General features: G+C 35.1%; 1 long non-coding RNA gene across 1 annotated transcript; it reads right to left on the bottom strand.

The window, feature by feature from the left end:
- Positions 1-6,278: 6,278 nt before the first annotated feature.
- On the bottom strand, positions 6,279-6,856 carry LOC128035400 (uncharacterized). Its single transcript, XR_008191849.1, has 2 exons — positions 6,719-6,856; positions 6,279-6,600 (listed from the first exon to the last, which is right to left on the bottom strand). It is a non-coding gene; the product is annotated as an uncharacterized LOC128035400 (long non-coding RNA).
- Positions 6,857-24,257: the final 17,401 nt, after the last annotated feature.

The following is a 24,257-nucleotide window of genomic DNA, read 5'->3' as shown; positions in this document are numbered from 1 at the left end:
TGAAGAAAAAATGTGTTATCATTCAACTAGTAGACAGGTTTATTATGCATCCCTAAGCAGTCCTTGAGGATGTATTAGTGAAAGTCAACGGACTTATTTTTCCTGCGGACTTTTATTTGGTGAAAACGGAAGAGGATAACGCTTCTGGGTCTTCGGACATCTTGTTGGGACGACCTTTCCTTAGTACCACAAGTAATAAGATTGACGTGTGTGGCGGAACCCTCACGATGGAGTTTGACAGGGAGATCATGAAGCTTAACATTTACGACACTATTAGTCACCCGAGTGAAATCTTGAACATAAACCGTGTCGACATAATTGACTCATTAGTAGAAGAAACTTTTAAGTCACCTTATGAAGATAAACTTGAAACATTGTTTGATGATAATTTCGATTCAGGATCTATTTGCAAATTTGTTAATGAATTATCGACTCCTATGAACACTAAACTTCTACCTTTTGTTGTGTAGGCACCAGATCTGGAATTAAAACCACTTCCCAAGCATCTAAAGTGTGTATTTTTAAAGAATGATGAGACCATTGCCGACTTAAAAGGGATTAGCCCCTTGACATGCACACATACGATTTTCTTAAAGGAAAAAACGAAACCAAAGCAAGAGGCATATAAACAATTGAACCCAAATATGTTGGATGTGGTAAAAAAAGAGAATATCTGAGCCTAAACGATCGAAAGAATTCAGCTGGAACAACTCCAATACTAGTTCGAAAGTCAAGCTAACGACGTTAAACAAGCGCTTGTTGGGAGGCAACCCAATTTAATTTTTATTTTTATTTTGTTATATATTTTATTTTATTTTGTTATATATTTTATTTTCTTTCATGTTAATTAATTTTATTCTCTCTTCTTATATCCAGAAGAATTTAGGAAACGAAAAATTAAATTTGGAAACGGGTGGTGAAAACAATAACGAAAATGACATGGAGAGTGTTCTAAACCTTTTCTTTTTCATCATATTTGCTAATATTAATTTTCACATTGAGGGTAATTTGATTTAAGTAGAGGAGACATTCCTCATTATTTTTGATGTTTTATCTCATGTTTCTTTTGTTGTGTTACTATTGCTGCTACCTTGTGTTTGTTTTTGCCCACATTTATTTTTTTAGTATATCCTGCCCCTTTTCATGCCCAAGATTTTGACTAAGAACTACCCACTGTTTGACCTGCGAGCATGATTCTTATCTACTGAGTTAGTTGTGATTTTTGCTATGTTGATTTCATCTCCACTGTTTATTTCTATTAGGCTAAAATAATTATGATTAATGAAGTTAATCTCATCTTGCTTATAGTAAAATCGATTAAGTCTGAATACAAAGAGGACATTTAATACAAATGTATGCTAAATTTATTTTCATGACTGATAGGTAATTGCCAAAACTTATTTTTGACACTTGATTGTTTTTCCCAATCCTTCAAAGTTAAAATTTCATTCCATTAAAAAAATAGAAAAAATCTGATGATTCCGTGGTTATGAGCACAAGCTTACAACGTGACTGACTGAGTAACCAGGGTAGGGTGCTTGGGTTGTCATCCTACTTCGTGTAAAAAGGTTGTGTGACGTGTTAGGTAAAACTCCGTTAACCAAAATTAAACAAAAAATAATTAATTAAGAGTGTGTTGGGCTGAGTAACTAGGGTGGGATGTCTGGGTTGTCATTCCACTTTGCGTCAAAAGGGCCAATACATTCTTAAACAATATATATATAATATAATAAATTAAGAGTATGTTGGGCTGAGTAACCAGGGTGGGGTGCTTGATTGTCATTCCATTTCGCGTCAAAAGGACCAATACATTCTTAAGCATTAAAAAATAATAAAATAAAAATAAATAAATAAATAAATAAAACAAAGGAAAAAAGAGAATTATATTTGGGGACTAAGGATGGAACAAATAGGGTGTCTTGGTAAGTTTAGTAAATTACCTAACTTTCATGAAATAGTCCAAGTTGATTTAATTTTTGTGTGATTAAGTTGGAGTACTTCTCGATTTTACTTAAAGCAAGCTAAAGGTTCTCTTTGCTTTTATATGCATTATGCATAATTTTTATAAAACTTTGAAGTGATACTTCTTTTATGGTAAAATCTAAATTACATAGTGGGATAGGAACCATACTTGAGCAAGCCTGGGCTAAGTAGGGGGAATATGATAATACTCCAAAATGACATACTTTTATGTGTTAATTACATATATATTTTGAGCACAATCTTACTAATTTGGGTTGTTTATGGTTTTTTATCTTGTAGGGACTAAATTGATGGCAAAAGAAAATTTAGGGGCAAAAAGTGTGAATTTAAAGACAAAATGGGTCAGCATGCGAAATAGGGAGGAAATGGTGCCGAAAATACAAAGTGTAGAAAACTTGAGGAAAAATTTTAAAGAGAGTCAGGCTATTACATGGCCTAGCACATGGCCTGGCACACAGGCGTGTGAGTCTAATTCGAAGGGTACACGGCCTAGCACACTGACGTGTGGCTTGGTCGTGTGGCCCAAGTCAGTGAGTTACACGAGCACGAAAACGGGCTGGGACACAGCCGTATGTCCCTATTTCGAATGCCCACACAGCCTAAGACATGGGCATCTCTCACATGGCCTGGCTACACGGCCGTGTGACCCCTGGAGCTTTGAAAATTTTTAATATTTTTCGAAAAATTCTCTGAGTTTCTGATTTAGTCCCGACTTATTTCTAACGTGTATTTAAGGCCTCGATGGCTCATATAAGAGACAATATTTATGGATTTGATTGGTTTTATTATGAATATTGATATGTTATGAAATTTGAAATTTTTGTCTATTTGATTCGTAATCTTCGGTAATGCTCCGTAACCCTGTTTCGGCGACAGATTCGGGTTAGGGGTGTTACACCATCTCCTCAAGATCAATATAGGTTGAAGATTAAGAGCATTAGCTATCAAAATGTTCAAGCCATCTACAAATCGCACCATGGTAGTTTCTTCATCCTTCGTATATTTGCTCTTTGCATAAGCATCTCCATCTCCTTAAAGCACTCATCAACAGATCGATTACCTTGAACAAGGCGTTAAAGTCTAATTGAAAGCTCTTTATAATAATGAGAAGAAACATAATACTTTTGCATCACTTGCTTCAACTCATCCCATGTTTCAATTACCCTTTCGCGGTTTCTTTAATGATCAATTCCAAGTTGAATCCACTAACTCAATGCATAATCTAAAAATCTAAGGGTCACCAATTGGACTTTTTCCTCTTCCCGACATTTATAGTAACAAAGTTTAATTTTTGATTCCCACTCACAATATGCTTCGGGATCATACTTCCCTCGAAATGGTGGAATGTTGAACTTTGGTTTGACTAAAAAATGTTGTCTACGGTCATTATTAACCAGAGTCTCATCATTTGCATGAAGACGAGGCTAATTAATCTTATCTCCCCAATTACGATTCCAACGCTCAATTTTTGTACTTAGAAATTCTAAAATTTTGTTGATTGTGTCTAAAATAGTGTCACATTGTTGATCTCGAGCATTTCAAACCTCTTGATCCCTTCTCAACTTCCCAATCATAGTATTGCAAATCATTATGAAAGCTTGAAAAGAACACAATACTCAAAAAAAAAAATTAAGCAAACTTCACTGTTATGCACTCAGAAATAAAAATCAAATTATTAATGAGATAAGAATTAATCTTGTGAGTCTTTTAAAAAGTGTCAATATCAATTAATCAGAATGTATTAGAATCAAACTAACAAAGCAAACCTAAGAGCTTTATGAGTCCAAAATCGGCTAGACATCAAAGAATTCTATTTCACGGAAGAAGGAATATGCAACGTGCTTTAACCTACTAACACAAGAAACAAAAAAGTATTAGAATGTATAAAGGAATAATAAAAAAGCAAAGAACAAATGAAAACATAAGGCTAAGAGTCAATGAAAATTTCTGAAACCCGAAAACTCGAAAAATTACAAAGCAACTTGACAAACTTTGTTCGAGGTGTTCCTGATTTCCAAAAATCACGAAATTTAAACTGGAGCCTCCTTAGATAATATAGATCTGATCTGGAAAGTTTTGGCACAAAATTCAATCCACATAATATTTTATTATTTTTTCCTCGTTTTTTGTATTTTCTTTTTTTCTGTACTTTTTCGATCACTTTTTTTGTGGGAAATATTTTTATACTCTAAAATAGTGTCAAAAAGTAGTATGTAAAATTTTAGATCATTTGAAAAACATTTACCTATTGAAAAATATATTTTTTTCTGAAATCTATCAGGGTAAAAAAAATTGTTTTAAGGCTGTTCGCTAGAAATCAGTTTATAAAAATAAAAAGAACACCTAAAAAATTTCAAATCTGATACCAAATAATAAAGAATGAGATGGATGAATGTGGAAGCGGATTATAAAGTTTGTCAAAGTCACGAATCTGAGTTAGGGCTATAGACATTCGGAAAGAAATTTGTATTTTGACACGAACCTGAATCGAATCGAATCTAAGTCAGATAAAACAATTAAGATAAATAACTAAAATAAAATAATAAATCAAAGGTTAGAATAATAAGGAAGTGAATAAAGAAGATAAATGAAAAGATAGAACGTGGCATGTAGAAGTCCTAAGAAGCCATGAAAACACGAAGAATACACAACCCTCCTTCAAGCAGCTTTAATTAAAAATTTTGACAGGAAAAAAGTTTGAAGATGATCCCTACAATCTGAAAAGATTGTTAAAACTCTTTTAAAAGAAACTTAAGAGAACTTCTTGAAAAGAAAAACCTAGAGAGAATTTATTAACTTAAAGAGAAATAGAATAATAATGAATTGGATGAATTGTGTACAATGCAAAGGCCTATATATAGGCTAACTAAATAAATCTAAATAAAACTCTTAAGTATATTAGAACTCTAATTTAATTTAAATAAGTAGTTTTAAACTAAACTTTCTTATTAACATAAGACTCCTAAATAACTTAAGCTATTTAATAATTATAAAAAATGTGAAATAAAATAATAAGATAAGATAAATATAATATTCGACTCATATATAATAAAAATTAAGCCTAAAACCTGAATCCAATATAATTTAAACTCGAATTAAAAGCTCGAAATTTGTAATTCTCATCATAATCCCGTTCAAAAGTTTTGCTCGCGCAATCTTCACTAAAACGTCATAACTTGAGCCCCAAACTCAAAATTGAGTGATTCAAAATGTGTTTCGAAGTTAAAAGATAAATCTTCAAACCTATGAAGATATCTCAACCCAAAAATATCAAGATCCTATATAAAAAGCCGTCACAAGTCTACTGATTTCCCAACCCTACAAATTGGCAGCTTTAGTGATTGGAGTTTAATAAATTTCACCTCATCTATGTATGTAGCAACAAGCAAACAACGCATAAAAAGAAACAACTATAAATACTTAATTTTGTCTAGATTTTCAATTTCAGGACATAAATTTCTGATTGATTATTTAGATTTCAAAGTTAAATTGTTATCAATTTAATTTAAGAATTAGAATTAAGAAATGGGCTAAAATAATTACTTTAGTGTTAATTATTAAAAGAATAATAATATCAAACCTTTTGTTTAAAGAAAATATAAAATTTGTTTTGAAAAATAATTAATTTTATATAAAATTATTTTGTGGAATAAATTAATTCTCTTTAAATTCGTTTTCCAAAACCCAAAATAAAATTTTTGAAGTCCATATTGATTTTGTTTTTACTTTTTAAAATAAGCCCAAACCAAACCTGGTTTTCTATTCTTTTTAAAAGTCCAAATAAAAATTGAATATGTTAAAAACCCAATTTAATGTCCAAATTTTTTTTCTATTTGAAAAGCCCAAATTAGGGTTCATTTTGAACAGGCCTTAATAAACTTGAGCCCAATTTTAAATTCTGTTTTGGTCCTTAATTTGGAGCACAAATAAGCTGCTAGCCCAAAATTTTCTTTAGCTTTGAGCCCAATTCATTTCAAAATTGTCTAAAACCTGTTTTGAGGTCCAAAGCCCATTTAGACCCAGTTCATTTGCAAAGCCCAAAGCCCATACGTGGGATCATTTGGCAGGGTTGCTGAAACCTAGCCGCCGCAACTGGTGGCTGTCCACACGCACACACACACACACACACACACAGAGACAGACAGACAGACAGACAGACAGACAGACAGACAGACACTCTCTCCCTCTCCCTCTCCCTCTCCCTCTCAACCCTTTCATTCCCAAAAGCGAAAACGGTTACGGCAGATTTCAACTCAGATCACACATAAGAAAATCAAAATTTGTTGCACAAAAACAGCAATAATCAGCGATGAAAATGTATAAAGAGGGGACCTGAAAACAAATGAGGGGGAAGTCAGTCGAAAAAACCGGAAAAGAAAAAGACCGTATGCTTTTGAAAAACGAAAAAAAGAAGTGACTGGGTAGTGAAGATTGAAAAAAAAAAGAGATGAAATAAAAAGGAGAGGAAATCGAAGGTGAGAGGTCTTCTCCTTTTCGCTTTCGTTTTCGCTTTGCATGCGTAGTGACGAACGAACTCCGATTCTCTCCCCGTCTCCGTTTCTTTTACCTTTTTCGTTTTTTTTTTCTTTTGCAGAAAATAAGATATGAAATCCAGATCTAAAAAAATTAAAAGAAAGATATCAGAAGGTTTTTCTTAAGTGAGAAGAGAAAATGAAGTTTGTTTTCGAAAGGTTTTTGACAAAAAAGAAAAAAGAATAAAATGTTTTGAACTCACCGGCCACCTTAGATGCTTTGTCGGTAGAGAAGAACGGCAGAGCGATGGGCAGTAAACAGAAAAAAAAATGTTTTTTGAAATGAAGGAATAATTGAAATTAAATGAGAATTTTAAATTTCATATGTGTTTAATTGGATAATTTTCAAAAGAGCCCCTCCGTTCCGTGTTCTTGACATTGCAATAGGATTCTGCTGCATGGTATAGTTTTAATTGTCAATTAATTAAAATTTTCCATATTTCATTTTCCTTTTCAAATTTTAATTCCATATTTTCTACAACGTTCTTTTGTCCTATTTTATTTTCCTTGATTTCCTTATATATCTTGTTTTAATTTTATTAATCTTTAAATTTCTTTGATTTGAAATTTCCAATTCCTTTTTATTTATTTTGATTTTGAGTATAACTTCTCTTGTATGCAATTAGATTTTAATTTAAATTTCTAGCTTTCATTAGATTTTAGTTCAAATCTTTAGAATTGGAATTATTTTAGATCTTCTAATCAATTAGAATTTTAAGTTTTAGTAAAACTATATTTTTAGGTTTTAATTTTGGTAAAATTAGATTATAGATTTAAATAGGATTTGATTTGAAGTTGTAGTAAAATTATATTTTTAGGTTCTAGTAGGTTTATATTGTAATTTTGGTAAAATTAGTTTATAGGTTTAAATAGGATTTGATTTTAAGTTGTAGTAAAATTAGAATTTTAGGTTCTAATAGGCTTAGATCATAATTTTGGAAAAATTAGATAATAGGATTAAATAGGATTTGATTTTAAGTTGTAGTAGTATTATATTTTTAGGTTCTAATAGGTTTAGATTATAATTTTGGTAAAATTAGATTATAGGTTTAAATAGGATTTGATTTTAAGTTGTAGTAAAATTAGATTTTTAGGTTTTAATAGGCTTAGATCATAATTTTGGAAAAATTAGATAATAGGTTTAAATAGGATTTGATTTTAAGTTGTAATAGTATTATATTTTAGGTTCTAATAGGTTTAGATTATAATTTTGGTAAAATTAGATTATAGGTTTAAAAGGGTTTGATTTTAAGTTGTAGTAAAATTAGATTTTTAGCTTTTAATAGGTTTAGATTTTAATTTTGGAAAAAATTATATTAGAATTTTAGTTAGAATTTGATTTTAAGTTCTATTAAAATTAGATGGATAGGTTTTAATAAATTAAATTATAAGTTTAAATGAGATTCGTTTGTAATTTTTAATAAAAATTAGATTTTAAGTTGTAGTAAAATTAGATTTTAGCTTTTAATAGGTTTAGATTTTAATTTTGGAAAAAAATTATTATAATTATAAGTAGAATTTGATTTTAAGTTTTATTTAGTAAAATTAGATTGATAGATTTTAATAAATTAGATTATAAGTTTAAATAAGATTCGTTTGTAATTTTAATAAAAAATAGATTTTAGGTTTTTGTTAGATTAAGTTTTAAGCTTAATTAAGTTCAAATTCAAAGTTCTTGAGTTATATTTAGATTTTAAGTATATAACTAGATTTTAGTCTTTAAATTCGATTAGATTTTTAGTTTATATTCGATTAATTCGGAGTCTAGTTAGAAACTTTAGAATTAAGAAACCCTAATGATTGAACTCTATAGGACTATCTTCGGATAGACATTGTAGACCTTCCCTTGCATGTAATCGTACTCTCGAACCCAGATTTTGGTAATGAGACCAAGTTAGTTTTTAGGATTTCTCTTATTTGCTTTAGGATTAGTCCTAAAATCTTAGGCGATAAGTGGCTAACCGACCTAGCTCAAATTGGTTAGTGGCGACTCTACTTTGTTTAGATTCCTCGTGCCCAACCTTTATTAGGTCATCATACTTTAAGAGACATTTATGACACAAGTTGTCCCAAACAATGGTTGTTCAAAACATAGCTATTTCTGAAACACTATTATTCTTACGATACATCATTCCAACCCACTTTGCCATTGCCTTCAATAAATTTTTACAGTTTAAAAATTCCTTTTCCCTTCTTTATTTTGAAATTTTTGTTTTAGTTATTTCCATATTTTAAAATTGCATTATTGTTGTTGTCAGCTAGTTGGTTAGATTTTTATTTTGATAATATTATTTTATTTAAGTTAGAGGAAAATCTCGTTGCTAAAATGTCGCCTAGACAACCTAAAAGAACTAGGTCCTACCTGGACCCTCCTCCGCCACCGACGATGGTTCCGGAGTGATTTACAAATAAACAGGTCGAAAATTATTTTATGCCTATCCAAGGACAAATGTGATACGAACCCGGTTACGGATGTGTCGAGCCGCACGTATTGCCCGATCGTGAATGGGAGTAAAGGATAAAGAAAAACGAATAAAATGGATAGTTAATTTTTTGCGGTAATTTGTGGGAATGGAGAAAATGGACTTAACTCCAGAAATGATTCAACACTAGAGAGTATCACCCCGATTTCTATTTGGTTAAGGTGGATTTGCGAAAGTATAGAATGGAACCTTGACCCACTATCAAGTATGATAGGAACCTCGGTATAACTTGAACGCCAGACTTTGGGTGCAAAGTGATAAGTTCGGTTAAGAAGAATGGGTTGACGCCACAAGGGTTACTTGATAAGTCAAACGAGTCTTCGGAGAACAATGAGAGTTGTAAACAATCTCACAAAAATGTAAAAAAAACATTAATTCAAGGTTATTGATGCTTTACAATGAAATTTAACACATATTTATAGGCAAAACAAAAGGGTAGCCGAATGGGCAAAATTGGAAGCCAAATTCGGCCATGGTGCTTCCTCAATTTGTTCCATAAATTATGCATGATGTTGGCCAAATGCTTCCTTAAATTCTTCCATGAATTATGCATGATGTTGGTCAAATGCTTCCTCAAATTCTTCCATGAATTATGCATGATGTTGGTCAAATGCTTCCTCAAATTCTTCCATGAATTATGCATGATGTTGGTCAAATGCTTCCTCAAATTCTCCCATGAATTATGCATGATGTTGTCCACCTCTTCTTTGCCGTCCATGTACGTTGTCCTAGCAAATTCAACAAATTTACTTAGCTTAAATCTCACACATTAATTCGGCTGAACCAAGAAATATTTAACTAAGACTCAAATTAAACTCAACAGCAACTAAGACAATTTAATTAATTATTTCAAAAAAAATGAATAAGCTAAAAACGAGCTTGTTAAAAATTAAGCTGGAAGAGCTTGAAGTAAAGTGCACGGTTTGCTCATCTTGCTGGTCCATGAGTTTTCAAGTAGATCGCCACGGATTCACCCCAAACCCGATCAACCAAAGCTGAAATTGTGTCTTTAAACTTCTTAGCCCTAGCTCTGGTAATAGGTCCTTTAGGCAGCTCGAGGGAAACATTGTTCGCACTTGATAACTCATTGGGCTCGATTGCATCATTCCCTCCCTCTTCGAGGCGATTTGTCCCCAAATCGTTACCTGCATCAAAGGGAGATAAATCAGCCACATTAAAGCTTGCGCTAATATTGTAATCACCTGGGAGATCAAGCTTGTAAGAGTTCTCATTAATTCGTTCCAACACTTGAAAGGGTCCGTCTCCTCTTGGTAATAGCTTTGACCTTCGTTGGGCCGGGAACCTTTCCTTCCTCATGTGAACCCAAACCCAATCTCCGGGTTCAAACACTATTTGCTTCCTTCCTTTGTTTGCAGCTCGCATATATTGTTCGGTTCGCACTTCAATGTTGGTTCTCACCTTTTGATGAAGTTGCTTCACATAATCGGCTTTTCGCTTTGCATCGGTATGAACAAGCTGATCACTGGGCAAAGGAAGCAAATCTAATGGAGTTAGAGGATTGAATCCATACACAACCTTAAATGGTGAATGTTTAGTAGCAGAATGGACGGATCTATTGTAAGCGAATTCCACATGCGGTAAACATTCCTCCCACGCTTTGAGATTCTTTCGAATAATTGCTCGTAATAAGGTTGATAGCATGCGATTCACAACCTCCGTTTGTCCATCCGTTTGGGGATGACAGGTTGTTGAAAACAACAGTTTCGTTCCTAGCTTTCCCCATAGAGACCTCCAAAAATGACTTAGGAACTTTGCTTTTCGATCGGATACGATGGTTTTTGGAATTCCGTGAAGTCGTACAACCTCCCTAAAGAACAAATTAGCAATATGGACGGCATCGTCAGTTTTAGAACAAGCTATAAAATGTGACATTTTGGAAAATCTATCTACAACAACAAAAATTGAATCCTTCCCCGTTTTAGTCCTTGGAAGTCCTAGGATAAAATCCATAGAAAGATCGACCCATGGTGCGTCAGGTATGGGCAACGGTTTGTAGAGCCCATGTGGATTAATCTTGGACTTGGCCTTCTTGCAAGTTATGCAGTGACTACAAATTTGTTCAACTTCTTTTCTCATTCCAGGCCAAAAGAAATGTTCTTGGAGGGTTGAAAACGTCTTAGCCACCCCAAAATGGCCCATGAGTCCACCACCATGTGCCTCGATCACCAACAATTTCCGTATTGAACTTTGCGGAATACAAAGCTTGCCTTCGCGAAAAAGCAATCCATCAAACCTGTAAAACTTATCAACAGCTTTGTTTTCACAAGATTTATAAATATCACCAAAATTAACATCATCATTATACAATTCCTTCAAAAAGGCAAATCCGAGCAATTTTGAATCTAAATATGATAGCAAAGTATATCGTCGAGATAACGCGTCAGCCATAATGTTTTCCTTACCCTTTTTGTATTTGATGATGTAATGAAAAGATTCTAAATACTCTACCCATTTGGCGTGTCGTTTATTTAATTTTGCTTGTCCCTTGATATGCTTCAATGCCTCATGATCCGAGTGTATGACAAACTCTTTTGGCCATAAGTAGTGCTGCCAAGTCTCGAGAGCTCGAATTAGAGCATACATTTCTTTGTCGTACGTCGGATAGTTGAGAACGGCTCCATTTAACTTCTCACTAAAGTATGCCACGGGCCTTCCATCTTGCATTAGAACGGCTCCAATTCCGACACCTGATGCATCATATTCAACTTCAAACATTTTAGCAAAATCAGGTAACACAAGTAAGGGAGCATTAGTTAAACAAGATTTAAGAGCAATGAAAGATTTTTCTTGTTCCTCATTCCAATAGAAGGCAGAAGACTTCTTGATCACACTAGTTAAAGGTGCTGCCAAGGTGCTAAAATTTGGAACAAATCGTCGATAGAAGCTTGCCAATCCGTGGAAGCTCCTCACTTGGCTAATGCTCGTGGGTCTAGGCCATTCTTGAATGGCTTTCACCTTTTCTTGATCAACCTCCAATCCTTCCGAGCTGACCACGAATCCTAAGAAAATAACCTTGTTAGTACAAAAAGTACATTTCTTAAGATTAGCAAACAAGGATTCTTTTCTAAGCACATCCAAAACAGATTTTAAATGCAACAAATGATCTTCTAAGGAATTGCTATAGATAAGTATATCATCAAAATAGACAACGCAGAATTTTCCGATAAAAGAACGAAGAACATGGTTCATCAACCGCATGAAAGTGCTGGGCGCATTGGTAAGCCCGAATGGCATAACCAACCACTCGTAGAGTCCATGCTTCGTCTTAAAAGCGATTTTCCACTCGTCCCCCTCACGCATCCAAATTTGGTGGTATCTGCTCTTTAGATCAATTTTAGAAAATATTCGAGCACCACTTAATTCATCCAACATATCATCGAGTCGCGGTATCGGATGTCGATACTTAATAGTGATCTTATTTACCACGTGACAATCTACGCACATACGCCATGTTCCATCCTTTTTTGGCACCAATAAAATCGGTACGGCGCAAGGACTAAGACTTTCTCGTATATATCCCTTCTCAGTCCTTGAGGGGTTCCTTCTCGTGTTGGCCCTCCTTCCACTCGATCTAGCCTCTCATTGATGGATTCAACCTCGTTACGGAGCATTCGTTGAAATTCTCTTAAGAGGGCTTGTTGGCCTAAATCGGGAACTCCTCCTCCTCCCGGTGCGACATTTCTTACCGGTTGCCTTTCAGGTCTTCCCACCACGTTTTGCTCGGTATCTTGAGACATGATTATATACTAAAAGAAGAAATGTTAAAAATAATAATAATAATAACAGAAAATTAAATACCTCACCACAAAATTCTCACCAATTCCTCACAAAGAAAATTTCACACAATTTGGCTTTTACTCCTCTCTAATGGTCTCACCAATCGCTCTTGCCTTTTACCACTCGATTTTCGCCTCTCGAAGTTCTCCGCAAACTAGATAGACGAATCAATACCGTTTGGCGTCGGCTTACAAAATTGAGTTGGCTTGGTTGGTAATGATGTCGGAAATGGTAGGCTATCAAACAAAACTTAAAATGAATTTCAATCACTTTTTTTAATTAAAATTTTTTAAATTTCTTTTTTTAATACTAGAATACAAAGAAGAAAGAAAGAAAAAATAAATTGGATACAAATTTTTTTTTTTGAAAGTGTGAAAATTCACTCAAAGGGGTATAAAAGAGTGTAGATTATGATTCTAAAAAAAATTTTGTTGAAGGGTTTCCAGACTCTTTTTTTTTTTGCGGATCTTTCATGTTCTTTTCGTCCGTGCCTAGACCGTAGGCAAAATTTTTTTTACAAAGCGTAATATCAAAGATGATGATTCTTACTCCGATTCGGCTAGCTCGATACGGATGATCTGAACCCGTTCACGGATGTGTCGAGCATACGTATTGCCGATCGTGAATGGGAGTAAAGGATAAAGAAAACGAATAAAATGGATAGTTAATTTTTTGTGGTAATTTGTGGGAATGGAGAAAATAGACTTAACTCCAGAAATGATTCAACACTAGAGAGTATCACCCCGATTTCTATTTGGTTAAGGTGGATTTGCGGAAGTATAGAATGGAACCTTGACCCACTATCAAGTATGATAGGAACCTCGGTATAACTTGAACGCCAGACTTTGGGTGCAAAGTGATAAGTTCGGTTAAGAAGAATGGGTTGACGCCACAAGGGTTACTTGATAAGTCAAACGAGTCTTCGGAGAACAATGAGAGTTGTAAACAATCTCACAAAAATGTAAAAAAAACATTAATTCAAGGTTATTGATGCTTTACAATGAAATTTAACACATATTTATAGGCAAAACAAAAGGGTAGCCGACTGGGCAAAATTGGAAGCCAAATTCGGCCATGGTGCTTCCTCAATTTGTTCTATAAATTATGCATGATGTTGGCCAAATGCTTCATTAAATTCTTCCATGAATTATGCATGATGTTGGTCAAATGCTTCCTCAAATTCTTCCATGAATTATGCATGATGTTGGTCAAATGCTTCCTCAAATTCTTCCATGAATTATGCATGATGTTGGTCAAATGCTTCCTCAAATTCTCCCATGAATTATGCATGATGTTGTCCACCTCTTCTTTGCCGTCCATGTACGTTGTCCTAGCAAATTCAACAAATTTACTTAGCTTAAATCTCACACATTAATTCGGCTGAACCAAGAAATATTTAACTAAGACTCAAATTAAACTCAACAGCAACTAAGACAATTTAATTAATTATTTCAAAAAAAAATGAATAAGCTAAAAACGAGCTTGTTAAAAATTAAGCTGGAAGAGCTTGAAGTAAAGTGCACGGTTTGCTCATCTTGCTGGTCCATGAGTTTTCAAGTAGACTGGCCACGGATTCACCCCAAACCCGATCAACCAAAGCTGAAATTGTGTCTTTAAACTTCTTAGCCCTAGCTCTGGTAATAGGTCCTTTAAGCAGCTCGAGGGAAACATCATTCGCACTTGATAACTCATGGGGCTCGATTGCATCAATGTTCATTCTTGAACATGGTTTCGACCTATCCACCTCTCTTTGTAATGAGATTTGGGACTTAGTCGATTACCATGGGTGGTTCGATTTTTGTCTAGTGATTGCCGTCAGACGTGCGAACGTTTGGACTGGAAATATTGCAGCAAAATAAATAATCAAATAAATAGCAGTGTTCGCAAGTATACGAGTCAAATTGTAATATAGAAGAATGTTATAACAAAACACTCTAGGAAGTATTCTGAGGATCGTACCCAATGGAGGTTGAATTAAACCGAAATTAATTCTCCACACTAGTAAGTCTAAATAGTACCGATTCAAAATCATATTATGAAAAATCAAATAAACATTAATTAATCTAATTAACCTAAAAATTAATTACTAAAAAAATAACCAATTTAACAACAAAAAACAATCCAATAAAATAGGCGGGAGCTTAACTCACTTCAGTGGTCCTAATTAACTTCAGAACTCGGGTTTTATCGAGTTAGCTATTAATTAACTAGTTATTACCTCTCAGCCTCTAACTAATTAACTAATTGACCAATACACACTTACCTCTCGATCTCACTTTCTTGATCGGGATAAATTATGAGGTGCTCAGTAAACTTATCTCTTGATATCCTAAATTACTTCCTAGGAGTGTCACTCCCTAGGGTTTAATCACACATAATTTAAACCAACTAATCCAAATTTCAACCCTTGTTCATTCGGTAATTATTCACACATCCGTTTGTTAAACTCCCCAAGAAAATTAGCTACTCAAGGATCAAAATATAATAATTTCTAAAGTCATATTTAACATGGAAAACAACAAATTAAATAAAAGTAAGGAGTAGAGAAAGAAATACATTTTTCGATATCGATTGAATCTCGAAATAAAAATCTCCTTTAACAGTCGCGAAGATCTCCTTGATTGCAATTAGAATCAACAACAAAATAATGAAAAACTAATATATTAAAGCCTTGGATTGAAAATGAATCCAAGTTAAAATAATAACAAAAGTATAAAAAAGGACTAAACTGAAAGGAAAATAGAACTAACTAAAAACCTAAAAATATAAAAATGGCTAACTTGGTGAAGCCTCCTCAAATTAGACTTAACATGCCTATTTATAGAGTTATACTCACAAAACAACCCAAAAATTTGATTAAGGGACACTGTGAGGATTAAAATACCCCTAACTAATTTTTCCTATTCGTCGCTTGGTGTTGCGACACCACAGGACTGGTGTCGTGACATTGCCTTCATTTTTTGGGTATTTTGGCTTCAAAGTCTGGTGTTGCGAAACCACTTCTGAGTTTTGTTACGCTGTAGTCGACCCTTGCCTTCTAAGCTCAAAAATAGTGTCCTACACACTAGATAGAGCCGTTAGATCATCATTAGGCCCATTGATGCGAATCGGCCCGTGTTAATCGAGTCATTTCACAAAGCTTGCCCGATCGTCGACGAGGAGAAGTTCCGGTAGCCAAAAGGTGTAAATTTGATTATGGTTTGCGGGGGCTTACAAAGTGATTTTTAGATGGATGGAAGGTTTAGAAAGAATGAAGGTTCGGTTTAGTAAAAGAATCAAAGGATAGTTAATTTTGGATAATTTGTGGGAATGGAAAAATGGACTTAACTCCAGAAACGGTTCAACACTAAAGAGTGTCACCCTAGTTTCTATTTGGTTAAGGTGGATTTGCGAAATTGTAGAAGGGTTGAACGCCACACCAAAAATAAGGTGATAAGTTCAAGAAGAGAACAATAGACGCCACTAGCACGCTAGATAAGTGAGATCCAAACTCGTACGAATTTAGAGAGGAGAAAACTCACTCTTTGAACAAAGTTCATTCAATAATCTGGAAAAAGTTCCTACAAAAGGTAATGAGTTACATATTTATAGCTAATGAACTAAGCTAGCTGAATAGACAAATGGTAGCTAAATGGACAGCTTTTAATAAGCAGAAATTTCCAGAATAGTTCAAGTAAATTCCAAGAAGCTTCCAAGCAACTTCCTTATTCATGGAGGACGTCAATGGGCAGTTCTAGATGCCTTAATTTAGCTGGAAAATTAATTGAAGCATTTGGGAGCTGAATTGACTCAAGTAGGTTCGGCCATGGTGCTTGTATGTATTTAATTGAGCTGCTTTGTTCAACTGAATGGGCTTGGGATTTAATGAGCAGCTTAAGATACCTCAACAGCCATGAAGTGTGAACCAACAAGATTGAAAAGTCATTTGTGTGTGAAGAAGCAAAATTGAACAGCCTTGAAGTGTGAATGGAATGTACAACAATGTGAAACTTTTAAGGTTGTCTTGGAGACTTAAACGGTCAGCTTGGGGAAGTCAATCAGCAGCTCCTTTAGCCCTTGATGTCCACGAAAAGTCTGCTGGAATTAGCTGAATAATCAGCTCACTTAAGGGTTCCGTCCATGCATTGAACCTAAAGCAAATTAAATTCAACCAATTAATCAAGTTAAGACAAATTAAATTCGGTTGGAAAATTAATTGAAAACATGAATTAAATTTGTCTTAAGTTTAGACACACTTAATTAACTATTAATCATCTATTTAATAGGTAATAAACTAAGACACATTAAATTTAATTAAAATGTCCAGATTTTTGACATATTAAAAATCACAACTTAATTATTTGAACTGAACTAACTAAATTAACTAACTAAAATTAAATAATTTATTTTAATTCCAACAACTTAAAAATGCATAAAATAGAAAAATGGAAACGAGCTCATTGAGCTGGAAATGAGCTCAACTGAGCTCAACAAGCTTGAAGCGAATTAGTTCAGCTCTTAAGGGATTGCAAGCAACGCGTAGGGTACTGGTCCAAGGACGTGCTTAGGGCGTGGCCGTATCATCCCCCCTCTTCAAAGCGACTTGTCCTCAAGTCGAGTCGTTTGTTCATTGGATAACATTCTTTCTTACTCGGCTCTACTTGGACGAATAGGGTGAATGGATTCTCGTACATCTTTTCAATTTGATTCTTCAAGTTCACCAATAATCTAGACATGGAAGGTAATTCAAAAGATGTGAGAAGATCATTAAAATAATCATATATTCCACATCTCACTCGATCAAATGTATTCGAACACACATAAGTCAAGCAACGAAACTGTTTTGTTACACCTTCACCATACAAAGTCTCATCAAACGAATGAATTAATTTAAATGAGTAACCACAAGTAAACAAGAATTCATCCGAGCAAATATGTGGTACAAGTACCATTCGGGTAGAACGTTCATGATCCATGCAAGAAGGTAGTTTCCAAATTTTATGCCCACAATTAATTGAACGAAGCTTTTTGCAAGTCAAGATCTTACCACTTAATCGACTCAAATCTTACATAGTTAAGCTTAGCAGTGGCCATTGATCTTTCACTTTTTCAAGAAACTTATCATCAAGAAAAGTCTTACCAAAAAAATTCAAAACAAATGTAGAAACAATCAACGTAATCCATTCATCGTTCAAACAAACAAACTCCTCACCACAATTTATTGAACACAATAAAACCTTGCAATGGAAATTGAACGATGGGCTCTTCCAAAATTGCATCATCAGCATCAATCAAAACAGATGAATCATTTTTAAAATCTAAATAGTTAAACACATCACGATTTAAATACTTTACAAAAACCAATTCTTCAATAAAATATTTATTACCAACCGAATAGGGCAGAGAGATTTTAAAGTTCCCGTAAGTCATACCTTGTTTACCTCGAGGGATCGGAAAACAATGATCATTTTTACCTTTGTCGATTATCATAAATCTTCTCTCCTTGGACTTATAATATAATCGAAGCTCCTTGGTGGAATTATCCTGAAATGATGGGAAAATACAAAGAAAATGAGCTTGTTGGTTAGTGAAAACACCTTTCTTTTTCTCACTCATTTGTCTTTCACTTTCTTTTTCCTTGCTCTTATTTTTCTCACAATCTTGATTCTTTTCTCTCAATCTCTCTTCTTTCTTTTCTTTTGAATAATTGTTCTTTTCTTTTTTACTCTCTTTCAATTCCTTTTTCTTTTCTTTCAAACTCTCCATGGATTGTTTTATTCTTTGTTGATCTTTCAGCACTTGTTGTGGAGACAAAGGGGCCAAAGTGATGTTTTTGCCTTTGTGCTGGAATGAATATTGGTTGGTGAATCCATCGTGTTTGACTCACTGATCGAACTGCCACAACCTTCCAAGCAGTAAATGGCCCGCATGCATGAGCACAACATCGCACAAGACCTTGTCATGGTAATTTCCAATCGAAAATGGAATCAACACTTGTTTGGTCATTTTTAATTCGAGTTCGTCATTGAGCCATTGCAACTTGTAGGGGCTTGGGTGCTTGAGAGTTGGCAAAGAAAACTTCTCGATTACAAGTGTGCTTGCCACATTTGTGCAACTCCCGCCATCAATTACAACGCTGCAAAATTTTCCTAAGACATAACAACGAGTATGAAATAGATTTTCTCGTTGAGGCTCACTTACTGAGTTTTGCGCATTGAGGCTTCGTTTGACAACGAGCATCTCACCTTCAACAACAAACTCTACTTCGTCTTCATTTTCTTATGGATGTTAAACTTCATCTTCGTTTTTATCCAGTTCATCCTCCGATTCAATTTCACCGTTGGGAAGCATGATCATCGTGTTACGATTCGGGCATTGACTTGCTATGTGCCCTCTCCCTTGGCACTTAAAACACTTAATATCGCGAGATCAATTTTGAATATTTTCAATGGCTTACCTGTACTAGATTCGGCCAAAGGCTTGGTAGACTTCACAGGCACCGCGGGTTCTTTCGCTTGATTTTTAAAGGAACTCTTACTAGAGCCTTAGTTCCACTTGGGTGCACTTGAAGTTGAATAGCCACGAAGAACACCTTTCTTTTTCAGTTGCTTCTCGACTTTGATCGTCATATGCACCATGTTGACGATCTCCACGTAGTGTTGCAACTCGACGATGTTGGCTATTTCGCGATTAAGTTCGCCAAGAATCGCGCCATGGTGCTTGTATGTATTTAATTGAGCTGCTTTGTTCAGCTGAATGGGTTTGGGATTTAATGAGCAGCTTAAGATACCTCAACCGCCATATAGTGTGAACCAACAAGATTGAAAAGTCATTTGTGTGTGAAGAAGCAAAATTGAACAGCCTTGAAGTGTGGATGGAATGTGCAACAATGTGAAAACTTTTAAGGTTGTCTTGGAGACTTAAACGGTCAGCTTGGGGAAGTCAACCAGCAGCTCCTTTTGCCCTTGATGTCCACGAAAAGTCTGCTAGAATTAGCTGAATAATCAGCTCACTTAAGGGTTTCGTCCATGCATTGAACTTGTAGTAATTAAATTTAGCCAATTAATCAAGTTAAGACAAGTTCAATTCGGCTGAAAAATTAATTGAAAACATGAATTAAATTTGTCTTAAGTTTAGACACACTTAATTAACTATTAGTCATCTATTTAATAGGTAATAAACTAAGACACATTAAATTTAATTAAAATGTCCATATTTTTGACATATTAAAAATCACAACTTAATTATTTGAACTGAACTAACTAAATTAACTAACTAAAATTAAATAATTTATTTTAATTCCAACAACTTAAAAATGCATAAAATAGAAAAATGGAAACGAGCTCATTGAGCTGGAAATGAGCTCAACTGAGCTCAACAAGCTTGAAGCCAATTAGTTCAGCTCGCAAGGGATTGCAAGCAACGCGTAGGGTACTGGTCCAGGGACGTGCTCGGGGCATGGCCGTATCATCCCCCCTCTTCAAAGCGACTTGTCCTCAAGTCAAGTCGTTTGTTCGTTGGATAACATTCTTTCTTACTCGGCTCTACTTGGACGAATGGGGTGAATGGATTCTCGTACATCTTTTCAATTTGATTCTTCAAGTTCACCAATAATCTAGACATGGAAGGTAATTCAAAAGATGTGAGAAGATCATTAAAATAAGCATATATTCCACATCTCACTCGATCAAATGTATTCGAACACACATAAGTCAAGCAACGAAACTGTTTTGTTACACCTTCACCATACAAAGTCTCATCAAACAAATGAATTAATTTAAATGAGTAACCACAAGTCAACAAGAATTCATCCGAGAAAATATGTGGGACAAGTACCACTCGGGTAGAACGTTCATGATCCTTGCAAGAAGGTAGTTTCCAAATTTTATGCCCACAATTAATTGAACGAAGCTTTTTGCAAGTCAAGATCTTACCACTTAATCGACTCAAATCTTGCATAGTTAAGATTAGTAGTGGCCATTGATCTTTCATATTTTCAACAAACTTATCATCAAGAAAAGTCTTACCAAAAAATTTCAAAACAAATGTAGACACAATCAACGTAATCCGTTCATCGTTCAAACAAACAAACTCCTCACCACAATTTATTGAACACAAATTTTCATCACAAACAGATGAATGGAAATTTCGCACAATAAAACCTTGAAATGGAAATTGAACGATGGGTTCTTCCAAAATTGCATCATCGGCATCAATCAGAACAGATGAATCATTTTTAAAAGCTGAACAGTTAAACACATCACGATTTAAATACTTTACAGAAACCAATTCTTCAACAAAATATTTAATACCAACCGAATAGGGCAAAGAGATTTTAAAGTTCTCGTAAGTCATACCTTGTTTACCTTGAGGGATAGGAAAACAATGATCATTTTTACCTTTGTCGATCATCATAAATCTTCTCTCCTTTGACTTATAATGCAATCGAAGTTCCTTAGTGGAATTATCCTGAAATGATGTTTTTGCCTTTGTGCTGGAATGAATATTGGTTGGTGAATCCATCATGTTTGACTCACCGATCAAACTGCCACAGCCTTCCAAGCAGTAAATGGCCCGTATGCATGGGCACAACATCGCACAAGACCAAGTCATGGTAATTTCCAATCGAAAATGGAATCAACACTTGTTTGGTCACTTTTAATTCGAGTTCATCGTTGAGCCATTGCAACTTGTAGGGGTTTGGGTGCTTGAGAGTTGCAAAGACAACTTCTCGATCACAAGTGTGCTTGCCACATTTGTGCAACTCCCGCCATTAATTACAACGCTGCAAACTTTTCCTAAGACATAACAACGAGTATGAAATAGATTTTCTCGTTGAGGCTCACTTACCGAGTTTTGCGCATTAAGGCTTCATTTGACAACGAGCATCTCGCCTTCAACAGCAAACTCTACTTCTTCTTCATTTTCAGATGGATGTTCAACTTCATCTTCGTTTTTATCCACTTCATCCTCCAATTAAATTTCACCATTGGGAAGCATGATCATCGTGTTACGATTCGGGCATTGACTTGCTATGTGTCCTCTCCCTTGGCACTTAAAACACTTAATATCGCAGGATCGATTTTGAACATTTTCAATGGCCTTACCTTTACTAGATTCAGCCAAACGCTTGGTAGACTTCACAGGCACTGCGAGTTCTTTCGCTTAATTTTCGAAGGAACTCTTGCTTGAACCTTGGTTCCACTTGGGTGCACTAGAAGTTGAATAGCCACGAACATCACCTTTCTTTTTGAGTTGCTTCTCGACTTTGATCGCCATATGCACCATGTCGACGATCTCCTCGTAGTGTTGCAACTCGACGATGTTGGCTATTTCGCGGTTAAGTCCAGCCAAGAATCGCGCCATAGTTGCTTCGCGATCTTCTAGCACATCCGCGCGAATCATAACCACTTCCATTTCTTTATAGTAGTCCTCCACACTTCTCATCCCTTCTGTAAGATTTTGAAGTTTTTGGTATAACTCTCGATGGTAGTACGAAGAAATGAATCATCATTGCATTACAACTTTCATCTCGGTCCATGTTTGGATAGGACGCTCGCCATTTCGTCTTTGGCTAGTCGTAAGTTGGTCCCACCAAACCATCGCGTAGTCGAAGAACTCGATAGCAGCCAACTTAACTTTCTTGGCCTCAGAATAGTTATGACATTCAAATATGAGCTCGATCTTTTCCTCCCACTCGAGATAAGTTTCGAGATCCGATCGACCTTGGAATGAAGGGATTGACAAATTAACGCTTTTCAAGTCATCATCGAACCTCTCTCGGTCTCGTTGGCCTCGGTTGCGTAGGCCTCTCTGTCAGACATTCGCATTTGACCCTTGATCACTTTCATGTTCACTCGGCTCGGAAGATTCGTCATCTAGATCGGATTGCCGTCCTCGGTTTCTTAGAGGGTTTAGGGGAGTTCTTCTTCGTTTTGCTCTTCCTTCCACAAGGTCAAGTCTTTCTTGAATCGGTTCTAGCTTTTGGTGGAACAAGCGTTCAACCTCACATAGTAAAGCTTGCATGTTCAAATCGGGCACATTCCGAACAGGTTGTCTATTCACCATATTGCCATCGGGACTATGGGACATGTCAAGTTTGAACCCTTACTACAAAGACTCACAAGTTCACGCACAAAGAAAAATTCACTTACTCTCGTGTTTGAACTCTCTTTTAGGCTTATGCTCGCTCTAATGTACTCACCACTCGTGCCTTTTTCCACTTGTCTCACTCTTGTGAATTTGTATTCTGTTTCATGTAGACTTATTGCGGCTTAGAGGGTCAGCTTCAAATGGGTGCAAAGGGTAACGTTAAGGTGTATAGGGTAGGATAAAATAAAGAATTAAATTGAGTGTGGCATTTTGGGGTAGAAGAAAATGGTGGACTAACCTCGGTGATCGGGATTAGTAGAAGAGATTGCAAATTAATCAAGAACTTGTCAAACTTTTGAAACTTCACTCCTTTTTTTCCAAATTTTTTTCTTTAATTTCAAACTTTTTTTATTATTTTTTTGAATTTTTTAATTCAATACAATAATAAGCTAAATACAAAGGAAAAATAAATTACATCGTGAAAATTTTTGTTCTTTTTTTCTCTCTTTTTTTGATTTTTTTCGTTACAAACCTACTTTCAGGCTTGATACGAATGTCGACGCTCCTCGTTTTAATAACTCTGATACCAAATGATGCGAATCAGCCCGGGTTAATCGAGTCGTTTCACAAAGCTTGCCCGATCGTCTACGAGGAGAAGTTCCGGTAGTCAAAAGGTGTAAATTTGATTATGGTTTGCTGGGGCTTACAAAGTGATTTTTAGATGGATGGAAGGTTTAGAAAGAATGAAGGTTCGGTTTAGTAAAAGAATCTAAGGATAGTTAATTTTGGATAATTTGTGGGAATGGAAAAATGGACTTAACTCCAGAAACGATTCAACACTAAACAGTGTCACCCCGATTTCTATTTGGTTAAGGTGGATTTGCGAAATTGTAGAAGGGTTGAACGCCACACCAAAAATAAGGTGATAAGTTCAAAAAGAGAACGATAGATGCCATTAGCACGCTAGATAAGTGAGATCGAAACTCGTACGAATTTAGAGAGGAGAAAACTCACTCTTTGAACAAAGTTCATTCAATAATCTGGCAAAAGTCCCTACAAAAGGTAATGAGTTACATATTTATAGCTAATGAACTAAGCTAGCTGAATAGACAAATGGTAGCTAAATGGACAACTTTTAATAAGCAGAAATTTCCAGAATAGTTCAAGTAAATTCCAAGAAGCTTCCAATAAACTTCCTTATTCATGGAGGACGTCAATGGGTAGTTCTAGATGCCTTAATTTAGCTGGAAAATTAATTGAAGCATTCGGGAGCTGAATTGACTCAAGTAGGTTCGGCCATGGTGCTTGTATGTATTTAATTGAGCTGCTTTGTTCAGCTGAATGGGCTTTGGATTTAATGAGCAGCTTAAGATACCTCAACAGCCATGAA

The sequence above is a fragment of the Gossypium raimondii genome, chromosome 12 (genome assembly GCF_025698545.1).
Source record: "Gossypium raimondii isolate GPD5lz chromosome 12, ASM2569854v1, whole genome shotgun sequence".
Classification (NCBI taxonomy): Eukaryota; Viridiplantae; Streptophyta; class Magnoliopsida; order Malvales; family Malvaceae; genus Gossypium; species Gossypium raimondii.
Note: the sequence above shows the minus strand (reverse complement) of the source record. Positions and strands in the feature narration are given on the sequence as shown.